Source organism: Scatophagus argus, chromosome 16 (genome assembly GCF_020382885.2).
Source record: "Scatophagus argus isolate fScaArg1 chromosome 16, fScaArg1.pri, whole genome shotgun sequence".
Classification (NCBI taxonomy): domain Eukaryota; kingdom Metazoa; phylum Chordata; class Actinopteri; family Scatophagidae; genus Scatophagus; species Scatophagus argus.
The window spans coordinates 47,511-60,213 of record NC_058508.1 but is presented as its reverse complement, the minus strand read 5'-3'; the positions used below and the strand labels follow the sequence as shown (position 1 = coordinate 60,213).

At 44.6% G+C, this 12,703-nt stretch overlaps 1 non-coding gene and 1 pseudogene across 1 annotated transcript; both read right to left on the bottom strand.

Moving 5' to 3' along the window:
• Window positions 1-9,157: 9,157 nt before the first annotated feature.
• Window positions 9,158-9,266, bottom strand: LOC124074044 (annotated as a pseudogene).
• A 334-nt stretch (window positions 9,267-9,600) lies between these two features.
• On the bottom strand, window positions 9,601-9,719 carry LOC124074041. The gene has a single exon (XR_006845763.1). It is a non-coding gene; the product is annotated as a 5S ribosomal RNA (ribosomal RNA).
• Between the last annotated feature and the right edge of the window lie 2,984 nt (window positions 9,720-12,703).

The following is a 12,703-nucleotide window of genomic DNA, read 5'->3' as shown; positions in this document are numbered from 1 at the left end:
TAGCGTTAGTTCAAAAACTACAAGTGAATGGTCTGAAAGGAGAGGGTTTTGAGGGGTAACTAATGTTATGGATGTAATATTGGGGACTGATCATCCGTTTTTTGTTTGGCGGAGAATGTTAAAGATAAGACCGTAAAGTTAAATATACAAATGTTCCTATTTTATGTGACTTGTTGTTGGCAATCTTTTGCTTATCTGTTGTGGAAACAAAAAGTTATGTTCAAGATCTCAATTGTATTTTTTTTATTTTATTTCATCTTTGTCAATTTGTCGCGAATGTTTTGCACAGCAATTGACTGTTGGTGCCTGGGTTCAGGAAAAAAAAAAGAATGTTGTTGAAAAAAATGGAGAGAGAGAGTGTGTGGAATACATGGAGTGAAGGCTAACGTGTCGTGCTCGTGTCGTTCTTCCCTTTCTTTATTATTATTGTCCCCGGTACCGGGGCGTAACATTTGGAGGCACCGCTGGGATTGTGTGTAGCGTTGTTAAACATCCACAGAAGGTGTTCCCAGCCATCACGCATCCCTTTTAAAAACAATTGTCCGGACCAAAAGAGCAAGTGAGGAGTCGGCCGCTGTGGGACCCCGACCGTCTTCGGCTACAAGTGATCTGAGGTATTGATATATACCAGGAGAGCTACTGCTACGAGGATAAATCGGCACCACCTCATCGCAAATACCGACGTCCTGCTAGAAGAATGGCGTCTGCAGAAATAGAGAAATTGCAACTCGCAGTTATAAGAGAACTTTGTTTGCTCCCCCGAGAAAGTTTGGTAGAGCTGTGTGACTATCTGAGCTTAGCCGGGGCGAGTTTCGAGCATGTTAGCGGCAAAGGACGAGCGGCTCTTATTACGCTAATTTCAAGATACATCCAGAGAGAAGAGCTAGCGGACCTTGAGGATCAAGGTATGGCTGACTTGCTCCATCTCCAAGAAAAAGTCTACGAGCTACAGGCTATATGTGATACTAGTGCAACAAAACAAGATAAAGGGGAAGAAAAACTATTAAAGGAAACCGAAGCTTCGCAGCTCCGGCTAGCAAGCATGCAGAACGAGAGAGGTAACGAGGAGAAAAGAGACACCGAAAGCAACGGTTACAACAGACAAGTGACACAACACACAGCCTACAACCCTCCACATCATCACTGGCATAAAGACTTTAAAATTGTTGGACAAATTGGTGAGCCCGGTCAAAAAGACAAATTGACCTTTTCAAGTTTAGCGCAGCAAATTGAGCATGGTCTAAGCAAAGGGTTTCCAGAACTGGAGATTGTGGATGCAGTGATTAGAGCCATAGCGCCTGGTATGCAGCTTCGCAGCTACTTGGAGGGCAAAGTGAACTTGACTTTACCGACATTGAGACGAATCCTCCGTTCACATTATCAGGAGAAAAGTGCAACCAATCTCTATACACAGTTGACTTCTGAGGTGCAGGGATTTAAAGAAACCCCCCAAAACTTCCTCATCCGCACTCTCGATCTGAGACAAAAGATCTTGTTTGCCTCGCGGGAATCTGAGTCAGGTCTCCAATATGATCCCGGACTAGTGCAAAGAATGTTCCTTCACACTGTGTTGACTGGATTGCAGAACGACAACATTAAGCGGGATCTTCAACCTTATTTGGAGCAAGTTGACATCTCTGACGAACTGTTGCTTGAGAGAATGAACATAGCATGTGCCTATGAGACAGAGAGACAGATGAAAAAGAGAATGGCAGGACAACAGAAACCTGTTGCTGTTCACTCAGCGGAGTCAAGTGGTGTCACTGCTGAAAAGAATGAAAAATCATCCACTCACCAGAATTCTAAAGTTTCCCCTGTCATTCTCTCCCAACTCGAGGAGATTAAATCTGAGATAGCTCTGCTGAAAGACCTGAAAGTAGAAGTGTCTCAAATTAGGGAGTCCATGCCGCAGCCCCAGCACGCACATGGATCACAACCACCAGTAGGGGGTGCTGATGGCACGTCAGGACTGCAATTCTCAGGTCAGCAGATGCAGGACTTGTTGCAGAACTACTGGTTCAATGCCGGACCTAGACACCGAGGTGGAACTGCCCAGTACCAGCAGAGATTTGCTCCACAACGCAGCTTCCCCCTCTCAAGTCGTGGACGAATGAGGAGATGTTTTGGCTGTCAGCAGAGTGGAGTTGAGGATTATTGCACACACTGTTTCAGGTGTGGCAGCAGCGAGCATTTCCTCGCAGGATGTCGAGTAAGAGGACAGAGACAGTTTGGAGGTGAGCCTTTAAATGGGGGAAGGTCACTCGCACGGGACAGGGAGTGACCAATCACACACCAGGGTCCCAGCAATGTGCACACTGTGGACAGAGGGGAGACGGGGGACTGCTAAAACAGTGTGCATCCTGTAAGAATGTGCTTTATTGTTCCAGATCGTGTCAAGTTGATAATTGGGCTGAACACAAAAAACAGTGTCAATTCCCCTCATGTATGATTGCTAGTGCTACCTCAAAGGGGGAAAAAAGAGCCAAGAGGGTCCCATTGGTAGGAGAGAAACACATAGTTAGTTGTTTCATCGAAGGTCAAAGGGTTCAAGCTTTGTGGGACACAGGCTCCCAAGTGACAATAATTGACGAGTTATGGAAAGAAGTGCACTTACCAGACACAAGACTGAGAGACATTTCAGAAATCTTGGATGTGACACCGGCCCTGGATATAAAGGCAGCAAATGGGGAGAGCATGCCATATACGGGTTGGGTGGAGGTTGCTTTTAGGTTAGCTTCCGGAGTTGCATCCAAGACAGAGGTGATTGTTCCCACGCTTGTAATGAAGGGTGGTGAACTTGCTCAACCAATCATTGGCTTTAATGTAATCAAGATTATTATTGACAGTGAATTAAAACAACCAGATACTACTCATGAGGAACTGCTGCGTAAAACAGTGAGGGCAGCATTCCCAGACCAGACGGATACTTTTGTCAAACAAGTAACTGCTGTTGTTCAGCAGGTCAGTGTCAAGCAGGCAACAGAGTATGTAGTCAAGACAAAAAGGGAGAGAATCAACATACCCAAACACCAGTCAGTCCATGTTGAGTGTTATGTCCATATGGGCTCCCCACAGGAGGATGCAATACTAATCTTCGAGCCTGATGTGAATCCTCACTGGACAGAGGGTCTTGAACTGTGTGACATGCTTGTAGAGGTAACTAGAGGTACAAAAAAACCCTCTATTACTGTGAGTGTGCAGAATCCAACAGATCATGATGTAGTGTTAGCAGGGAGGACTGTTATGGGGACTGTCCAACATGTTCAGGCAGTCTATCCCGCCTCTGTGTTAGAGAAATCCCGCCTACCACCGTCAGTCACAATGAATCACATCACCACTGGAGAGGCTCAAACTAACAATAATGTTTGGGACCCACCTGTAGACCTGGGTCACCTCAGTGAGCCAGAGCAGGAGATAGTTCGGCAAATGTTAAGAGAGGAGTCTGCCTCCTTTTCAAGAACAGATGATGATATCGGTTGCATAGAAAAATTACAACTTAGTATATCTCTAAGAGACACTGAGCCTGTAGCAAAATCATATCTCTCTGTGCCTAAGCCATTGTACCAGGAAATGAAAGACTACCTGAGTGACCTCATAGCTCAGGGTTGGGTAGAGAAATCGAACTCCCCTTATGCTTCACCAGTTGTGTGTGTCCGGAAAAAAGACGGCAGTCTACGACTGTGCATTGACTACCGTGAGGTGAACAAAAAGACACTCCCGGACCGTCAGCCTATCCCCAGGGTGCAAGATATAATGGATGGTTTAGGAGGCAACTCATGGTTCTCTCTCTTAGATCAAGGGAAGGCTTACCATCAGGGATTTATGGCAAGGGAGAGCAGACCTCTGACTGCTTTTGTGACACCATGGGGTCTGTATGAGTGGATCAGAATTCCTTTCGGTCTTATGAACGCTCCAGCTGCCTTCCAGCGCTGTATGGAGGATTGTTTGGAAGGACTGAGAGATGATATCTGTATCCCCTATTTGGATGACACCCTGGTCTTCAGCAGAACTTTTGAGGACCACGTTGAACATGTTAGGACAGTACTACAGCGGCTACGTCAGCATGGTATAAAGTTAAAACCTAGGAAGTGTGAGGTGTTCAGACGTGAGGTCCGCTATTTGGGGCGCATCGTGTCTGCAGAGGGCAGTAAAATGGACCCTGCTGATACTATCGCAGTGAGAGCGTTGAAGGAGAAGAGGCCACAGACTGTGGGAGAGCTGAGAGCTGTCATGGGACTTCTTAGCTACTACCGACAGTACATCAAAGACTTTTCCCGCATCGCTGGCCCACTCTATGCTTTGACGGAATCAGACCCCAGATCAGACAAACACAAGGACAGTAACATAAGGACAAAAAAAGTGAAAGGAAAGTTCAAAGGAGCACCTTCACACAAGCTGATCACATGGACTGATGAACATCAACTGATATTGGAGAGACTGATTGACTGTCTGGTTGAGCCACCGATTCTTGGATTCCCAGACTTTAACAAGTCATTCATTTTACACACAGATGCTTCACATCAAGGTTTAGGTGCTGTGTTATATCAGGAACAGGAGGGCAAGTTACGTGTAATAGCTTATGCATCACGCACTCTGACCAAAGCAGAAAAGAATTATCATCTTCATTCAGGGAAACTTGAATTTTTGGCATTAAAGTGGGCTGTTACTGAGAGATTCAGAGACTATTTGATTGGCTCCTCCTGTACTGTGTATACAGACAACAATCCACTCACCTATGTGTTGTCAACAGCCAAACTCAATGCAACAGGACATAGGTGGGTGGCAGAGCTAGCCGACTTTGACCTAATTATCAAGTATCGTCCAGGCAAAGAAAATTGTGACGCAGATGGTCTTTCAAGAATGCCCTGTGACATAGAGACAATGATGGAGAAATGTACAGAGGAAATGTCCTCCCTGTCAGTGCAAGCCACAGTCCAAGCGGTTGGATGCAATGTTTTACACACAGTATGGTCCATGATGGCTTTTGAGTGTGCAGAAATGGATAAAGACACACCTACGCCATTTTCAAGAGCAAATATCTGTCAAGCTCAAAGAGATGATCGGACCATTGGCCCAGTCATTGTCTGTAAACAATCAGATGAAAAGCCTACAAGACAACAGTTAAAGTCATTCAGTGCGCAGACCAAGTGTTTGCTGCGTGACTGGGGTAAACTTACCTTTGATGGAGACGGGATACTTCAACGAAAAACTGTAACCAGAACTCAACTCATTCTGCCTGAAAAGTACAAGTTAACAGTTTTGAAACAGCTCCACAATGAGATGGGACATCAAGGTGTGGAGCGCACAACGTCACTCATCCGGGATCGCTTCTACTGGCCACACATGCAGCAAGAGATAGAACACTATGTCATGCAAAGGTGTACATGTTTGAAACAAAAGAAGCCCTGCAAAGAAGCACGAGCTCCACTGGTATCGATTGTTACCACTCAGCCATTTGAACTTGTATCCATTGACTTCTTGCATCTAGATAAGTGTAGAGGTGGATACGAATACATATTGTTAATAGTAGATCATTACACACGCTTTGCACAAGCCTACCCTACGACATCAAAATCTGCCAAGACTGTTGCTGACAAAATATTTAATGATTATGCACTGAAATTTGGATTCCCTCTGAGAATTCACCACGACCAAGGAGGTGAATTTGAGAATCAATTGTTTTCACAGTTGAAGAAAAACTGTGGTGTGATGGGCTCCCGAACCACACCATATCACCCACAAGGCAACGGACAAGTGGAACGGCTAAACAGGACGTTGCTACAAATGCTGAGAACACTCACTGAGAAGCAGAAGTCAGATTGGAAAGAGTCATTGCCCAAGCTCATCTATGCATATAATAGCACCAGAAGTGAAGTTACAGGGTTTTCACCTTTTTATCTTGTGTTTGGCAGATCACCAAGATTACCTGTTGACTTATTATTTGGTTTGACCCCTGAGACTGGGACTGCTGATCACCAAGAGTACATGAAAAAGTGGAAACAGCAAATGCAAGAGGCATATGAGATCACGACCACAAATGCAAAAAAATGTGCTGAGAGGAGCAAGAGGAATCATGATAACAGAGTCAGAAGTTCTGTTTTGCATGAGGGTGACCGTGTTCTCGTTAGGAATATGACACCTAGAGGGGGGACAGGAAAACTCAGGAATCACTGGGAAGATTGCATCCACAAAGTCATTCGTCAAGTGGGAAAAGATATGCCCATATATGAAGTGATACCTGAGCAGGGTAAAGCGAGAGGACGTAGGATCCTGCACCGTAACCTCCTTTTGCCATGTGACAATTTACCCCTCGAAATTCAGCTGAAACCAGCCAAAATGAAAAGACGAATCGCAGGTCAGACTCGTCGAGACAGAGATCAAACAGACCAAGAGACAAACGATGATAGTGATGATGATGACTATGGGTACTATCCATTCAGACATCAGCCGGTGCCACAGCCCCAAGTTCACATAGACAGAGAGGATGTGGATGAAGATGTCACAACGCTCATGCAAAACATTGAGCCTGAGCACCAGCATATGCACCAACTGGAGCAGGACGAAAGAGACCCACTGTCAGGAGATGACGTGACACTTCAGGAGGAGATTGCGGTGGAGGAAGGAATATCAGCAGCACAATCACCTGTTCAAAGGGAAGATCACAGTGGGAATGAACAACAGCACCAGCGACCAGTCAGAGAGAGACGACCCCCAAGAGTCTTCACATATGATCAGCTGGGCCACCCTAGTTGCTGTGGTATTGGATTTCCAAATAACATGATGCATTACTATCTTCCAACATCCTATGGAGTCATGCAGGCAGCAAGTACATGGACAGCTCCAATACAGCACTGGAATTATCAACCTGTTGCTGCACAGAGCTATTGAATGAAGAGCACGCACCTACACAGACATTACACCACAACATATACATATCATACACTCATGGAAGGACTGTTTCACACACATTGAGTGTTGATGCCCTTACATATACATATCATACACTCATGGAAGGACTGTTTCACACACATTGAGTGCTGATGTCCTCATATACACACACATATATACTCATGGATGGACTGTTTCACAAGCTGAATGCTGAAACACTTAGTAACATGCATACCTAACACAGTCATGAGAGGACTGATGGACAAGAAGAGCACTGATGTACGTGTACCACACACACCGCTGGACATTGAACAAGTCGAGTGATTGTATACAGACTGTTGTATGGTTGATCTGATGACAGTATATACAATAGGTAAATGCTTTGACTATCACTCACCTGTTGGTTGAGATGTCGGGGACGACATCTGTAGTGTAGGGGGGTGTGTTATGGATGTAATATTGGGGACTGATCATCCGTTTTTTGTTTGGCGGAGAATGTTAAAGATAAGACCGTAAAGTTAAATATACAAATGTTCCTATTTTATGTGACTTGTTGTTGGCAATCTTTTGCTTATCTGTTGTGGAAACAAAAAGTTATGTTCAAGATCTCAATTGTATTTTTTTATTTTATTTCATCTTTGTCAATTTGTCGCGAATGTTTTGCACAGCAATTGACTGTTGGTGCCTGGGTTCAGGAAAAAAAAAAGAATGTTGTTGAAAAAAATGGAGAGAGAGAGTGTGTGGAATACATGGAGTGAAGGCTAACGTGTCGTGCTCGTGTCGTTCTTCCCTTTCTTTATTATTATTGTCCCCGGTACCGGGGCGTAACACTAACAGGTTCTTAGTTTCTAGGCCGTAGGTGAGAACCAGATCGAGTGTGTGATTGTGGCAGTGTGTTGGTTCATTCACTATCTGAAGGAGACCTATTGAATCTAAGAGTGAACTAAAGGCTGTCTTAAGACTGTCAGAGTCAGCATCCATATGAATGTTAAAGTCACCTACTATAATGACTTTATCTGTACTGAGCACTAAACTAGATAAGAAGTCTGAAAACTCAGACAGGAACTCTGAGTAAGCAGCAGCAGGTGGGCGATACACAACAACTAATAAAACTGGCTTTTCTGACTTCCAGTTTTGGTGGGACAGGCTGAGAGTGAGAGTCTCAAATGAGCTATAGATAGATTTAGGTTTGGGGTTAATCTGAAGACATGACTCTAGTTTTTCTAAAATCTCCGCATCAGTCACATATGCCGGCAAGCCCAGGAATGAAACTACTAGCTCATCATTAGCTATTTCTTTGCCCTGCACCATTGTGTTGCCGATCTTGTAGCCATCTAAAAGTTTATTTTTTCCCGCTGTACTTCCCATTGTAATTTCATATTTATTTGGCCCGGTATTTCTGCACGCATTAATACTGCCACACATTAAACGCGTGAATCGAATTAACTCGACCGGTGAAACTATTTCTTCTCCTTTCAATTCCACCGTTACCGTCAGCTCCCTTGCATATCCCGTCTCCTGCATTTTCTTATTATATGCTTCCGATTTACCACCATTTTGCTGGCTGTCTGTCTCCCTCCCCGCCATCTCATCTCCGCAATATGCACTTACCTGATTGTCTTCATCATATTCGGCCGTGTTCCTGCCGTTGTTTTGTCCGTTGTCCTGTGTCATGGTCTTTTGTTCGTTCCTGGGTCTGTCTCCATGGATGTCCATCATTGAGGAAATTTAAATAATAACAACTCCCCGACAGTCGGAAGACCGCGGGGAGCGACAAAAGGCACTAATTAATAACGAAAGAAATGAAACTAAAATAATAACTAGTTTAAATCGAAAATAAACGAAAAAGAGATTCTCTCTGTCTTAGTATCACAAAGCAAACTCCCGCTCTCTCTTCCTTCCGTATCACCTGACAAGCAAACATGCGCGTTCAGGGTGGTATGGCCGTAAGCCGTCTCAATCCTCACGACGGGGCCTTTTAAAGACGCCGTGGCATCGCTATGCTGGAGATGAAATAAATCTTCGGATTACAGTGAATATGGAATGAACATACAATATTCTCTTCTCAAGTGTACTGGATAAGTAGCATACAGTCTCACGAATATGAATCATTGAAACGAAGCAGTAGTTCTTGGGAAAACTGGATCTAGGCGACATTCCGCGCTTGCCATCGTAGCTGGTTGTGATTCAAAGCTGCTCATTTCATCAGGGATGGATCTCCACTGAGGTACCAAGAGAGCCCTTTCGTGGTTGCTAAGGGGAGTGAAAAAGCTTATGGCACCTGGTATTCCCAGGCGGTCTCCCATCCAAGTACTAACCAGGCCCGACCCTGCTTACATTCCGAGATCGGGCGTGTTCAGGGTGGTATGGCCGTAAGCCATCTCAGTCCTCACAACGGGGCCTTTTAAAGACGCCGTGGCATCGCTATGCTGGAGATGAAATAAATCTTCGGATTACAGTGAATATGGAATGAACATACAATATTCTCTTCTCAAGTGTACTGGATAAGTAGCATACAGTCTCACGAATATGAATCATTGAAACGAAGCAGTAGTTCTTGGGAAAACTGGATCTAGGCGACATTCCACGCTTGCCATCGTAGCTGGTTATGATTCAAAGCTGCTTATGATTCAAAGCTGCTCATTTCATCAGGGATGGATCTCCACTGAGGTACCAAGAGAGCCCTTTCCTGGTTGCTAAGGGGAGTGAAAAAGCTTACGGCACCTGGTATTCCCAGGCGGTCTCCCATCAAGGTACTAACCAGGCCCGACCCTGTTTAGTTTCCGAGATCGGATGAGATCGGGCGTGTTCAGGGTGGTATGGCCGTAAGCCATCTCAGTCCTCACGACGGGGCCTTTTAAAGACGCCGTGGCATCGCTATGCTGGAGATGAAATAAATCTTCGGATTACAGTGAATATGGAATGAACATACAATATTCTCTTCTCAAGTGTACTGGATAAGTAGCATACAGTCTCACGAATATGAATCATTGAAATGAAGCAGTAGTTCTTGGGAAAACTGGGTCTAGGCAACATTCCGCGCTTGCCATCGTAGCTGGTTATGATTCAAAGCTGCTCATTTCATCAGGGATGGATCTCCACTGAGGTACCAAGAGAGCCCTTTCCTGGTTGCTAAGGGGAGTGAAAAAGCTTACGGCACCCGGTATTCCCAGGCGGTCTCCCATCCAAGTACTAACCAGGCCTGCTTAGCTTACGAGATCGGACATGTTTTTTTTTTTTTTTTCTTTTATTTACACATTTCCTTGTCTGTTATATTCAGTTTTCTGTTTAGGCAGGCTATGTTTTTTGCCATTAGCGTTTGATTTATATTTTGACTGGTGAACAGATCTTTATAAAAATCCTGTGCTGTTTGAAGCACATCTTCAATTTTATTTACAATTTTCCCCTCTTTATTGATTAGTTCCTTTATATATGATTTTTGCTGCTTATGCTTTTCTAAGCCCAGAAAAAAGGCTGTTGATTTTTCTCCTTCTACGAGGTATTCTGCTTTTGCCCTTACTGCTGCTCCCCTGCATTTATTTATTGTTATATTATGTAATTTTGTTTGCGCAACTAAAAATAGCGTTTTGTCTCTTTTTGGATCTTTTTCTACTTTTTTCTTGTTCCCCTTGGACAATTTTTAATAATTCCTCCTCTTCTTGTTTTTCTTCCCACTTTTTCCTTTTACAGTATCTTATTGACATTTTTTAAATTTTTTCCTTAACTCCCTCCCACCACTTCAGTATATTATCATTCCCAATCATTTCCTCCTGTATGTTTCTCAAGAAATGTTTAACTTTGTTAATGAAATTTTCATCATTCAAAATGCTGTTATTAAAGATCCATAATCCTCCATTCCTGGGCCTACCCGCCATTCCTAACCGTAAGTGCAGGGACGAATGGTCGCTCCATCTGTTTTGTATATATTTTGCCGAATTTAGAAGGTGAACTATCGGGGGGGATAATAGGGCCAGGTCGATGCACGATTGTTTCAGCTCATCCCCGACTAACTGTCTCCTGGAATACTCCCTGGCTTCAGGATTTAACATCCTCCAGATGTCTATAAGATTACGAGCGGACATTAAAAGAAAAAGTTCCTGTCTTTTTTAGCACGCCTTTCCTTGAAGTATCGCTCCTTGTTTGGATAATATTAAAGTCACCTATCACAACGCATTTGTTATTTATCCATTTATTGAATTTTCTCTTTATAAAATCCTTCCTTTCCGTTTCGTTATTGCCACACCTGCTTTTAGCGAGGGTCCCGGGGCATAAAAAATATTCCCTTTCCATCCATCCAGCCATTTGCTATACCGCTTATCCGTCAGGGGAGCTGGAGCCTATCCCAGCTGACTACAGGCGAGAGGCGGTGTACACCCTGGACTGGTCGCCAGTCAATCGCAGGGCCAACACAGAAAGACAGACAACCACACACTCTCACACTCACACCTAGGGGCAATATAGAGTAGCCAATTAACCTAATGTGCATGTTTTTGGTATTGTGGGAGGAAACCGGAGTACCCAGAGAAAACCCACGCAGGCACAGGGAGAACATGCAAACTCCACATAGAAGGGCCCAGACCGGGATTCGAACCTGGAACCCTCCTGCTATGAGGCGACAGTGCTAACCACTGCACCACCCCGTATTCCCTTTCCAGTATTTCTTAATTTCTTCAAAAAGTTTGTAATTCCATCGCACTTCTTGCAAGCAATAGATATCTGCGTGGATGTTATTTAATATGTCTTTCATTTTTTCTATCGTTTTTATTCCTCTTATATTTAGAGAGGTAATAAAAATCATCAAAATGAAGAGTGGGCTAAATCTCATTGCTTTATTCGTTTGCTTTTGATTATTTCTTTCTTCTCATTATTCTTTCCGATTTGTTGTCCCGTGATTTTTTATTTTGCAATTTTTGTGCCACATCTCTCTCCAGGTCCGAGTCAGAGGAGATTTGTTTACGACTTGGGAAGGAGGGCCCAGGCACGCTCTCCTTTTTCCTCAGCTAATCAGCAAGCAGGGATGCACTGGAGCGGCAGGTGGGTTTTATAAAGCCGTCATCTGACATGCCGCTTTCGGCTTGAGAAAATGATTCGGGTGTCATGTTAACCATGCTACACCTATCATGCGAATCTTCCTCATCCCTTGTCAGTCTCCGGGCAGGGTCCACAGCCCCTCCATCCACGGCTGCCGGCATCCTGACCCCCGTGCTACCCATTCCAGGCGCACTTTTTGATGTGGGGTCCAGGGCAGGGCCCTCTGCACGAGCCCCCCCGCCCGCTCGGGAGCAGAGCCCGTCTCAGGAGCTCCCTCCTCTGCTGGGAGAACGCAATGTTTTCCACCTGCTTTCAGCTCCTCTTTGCCACCTGACACAATAGTCTCAGTTCCATCTGCCTGTAGCCTTGGCACAGTGGCACTGCTCTGAGCCTTCCCCTCCTGAGTCGCCTCCTCCATCTAAAAGTTTATTTTTTCCCGCTGTACTTCCCATTGTGATTTCGTATTTATTTGGCCCGGTATTTCTGCACGCATTAATACTACCACACATTAAACGCGTGAATCGAATTAACTCGACCGGTGAGACTACTTTTTCTCCTTTTAATTCCACCGTTACCGTCAGCTCCCTTGCATATCCCGTCTCCTGCATTTTTTTATTATATGCTTCCGATTTACCACCATTTTGCTGGCTGTCTGTCTCCCTCCCCGCCATCTCATCTCTGCAATATGCACTTACCTGATTGTTTTCATCATATTCGGCCGTGTTCCTGCCGTTGTTTTGTCCGTTGTCCTGTGTCATGGTCTTTTGTTCGTTCCTGGGTCTGT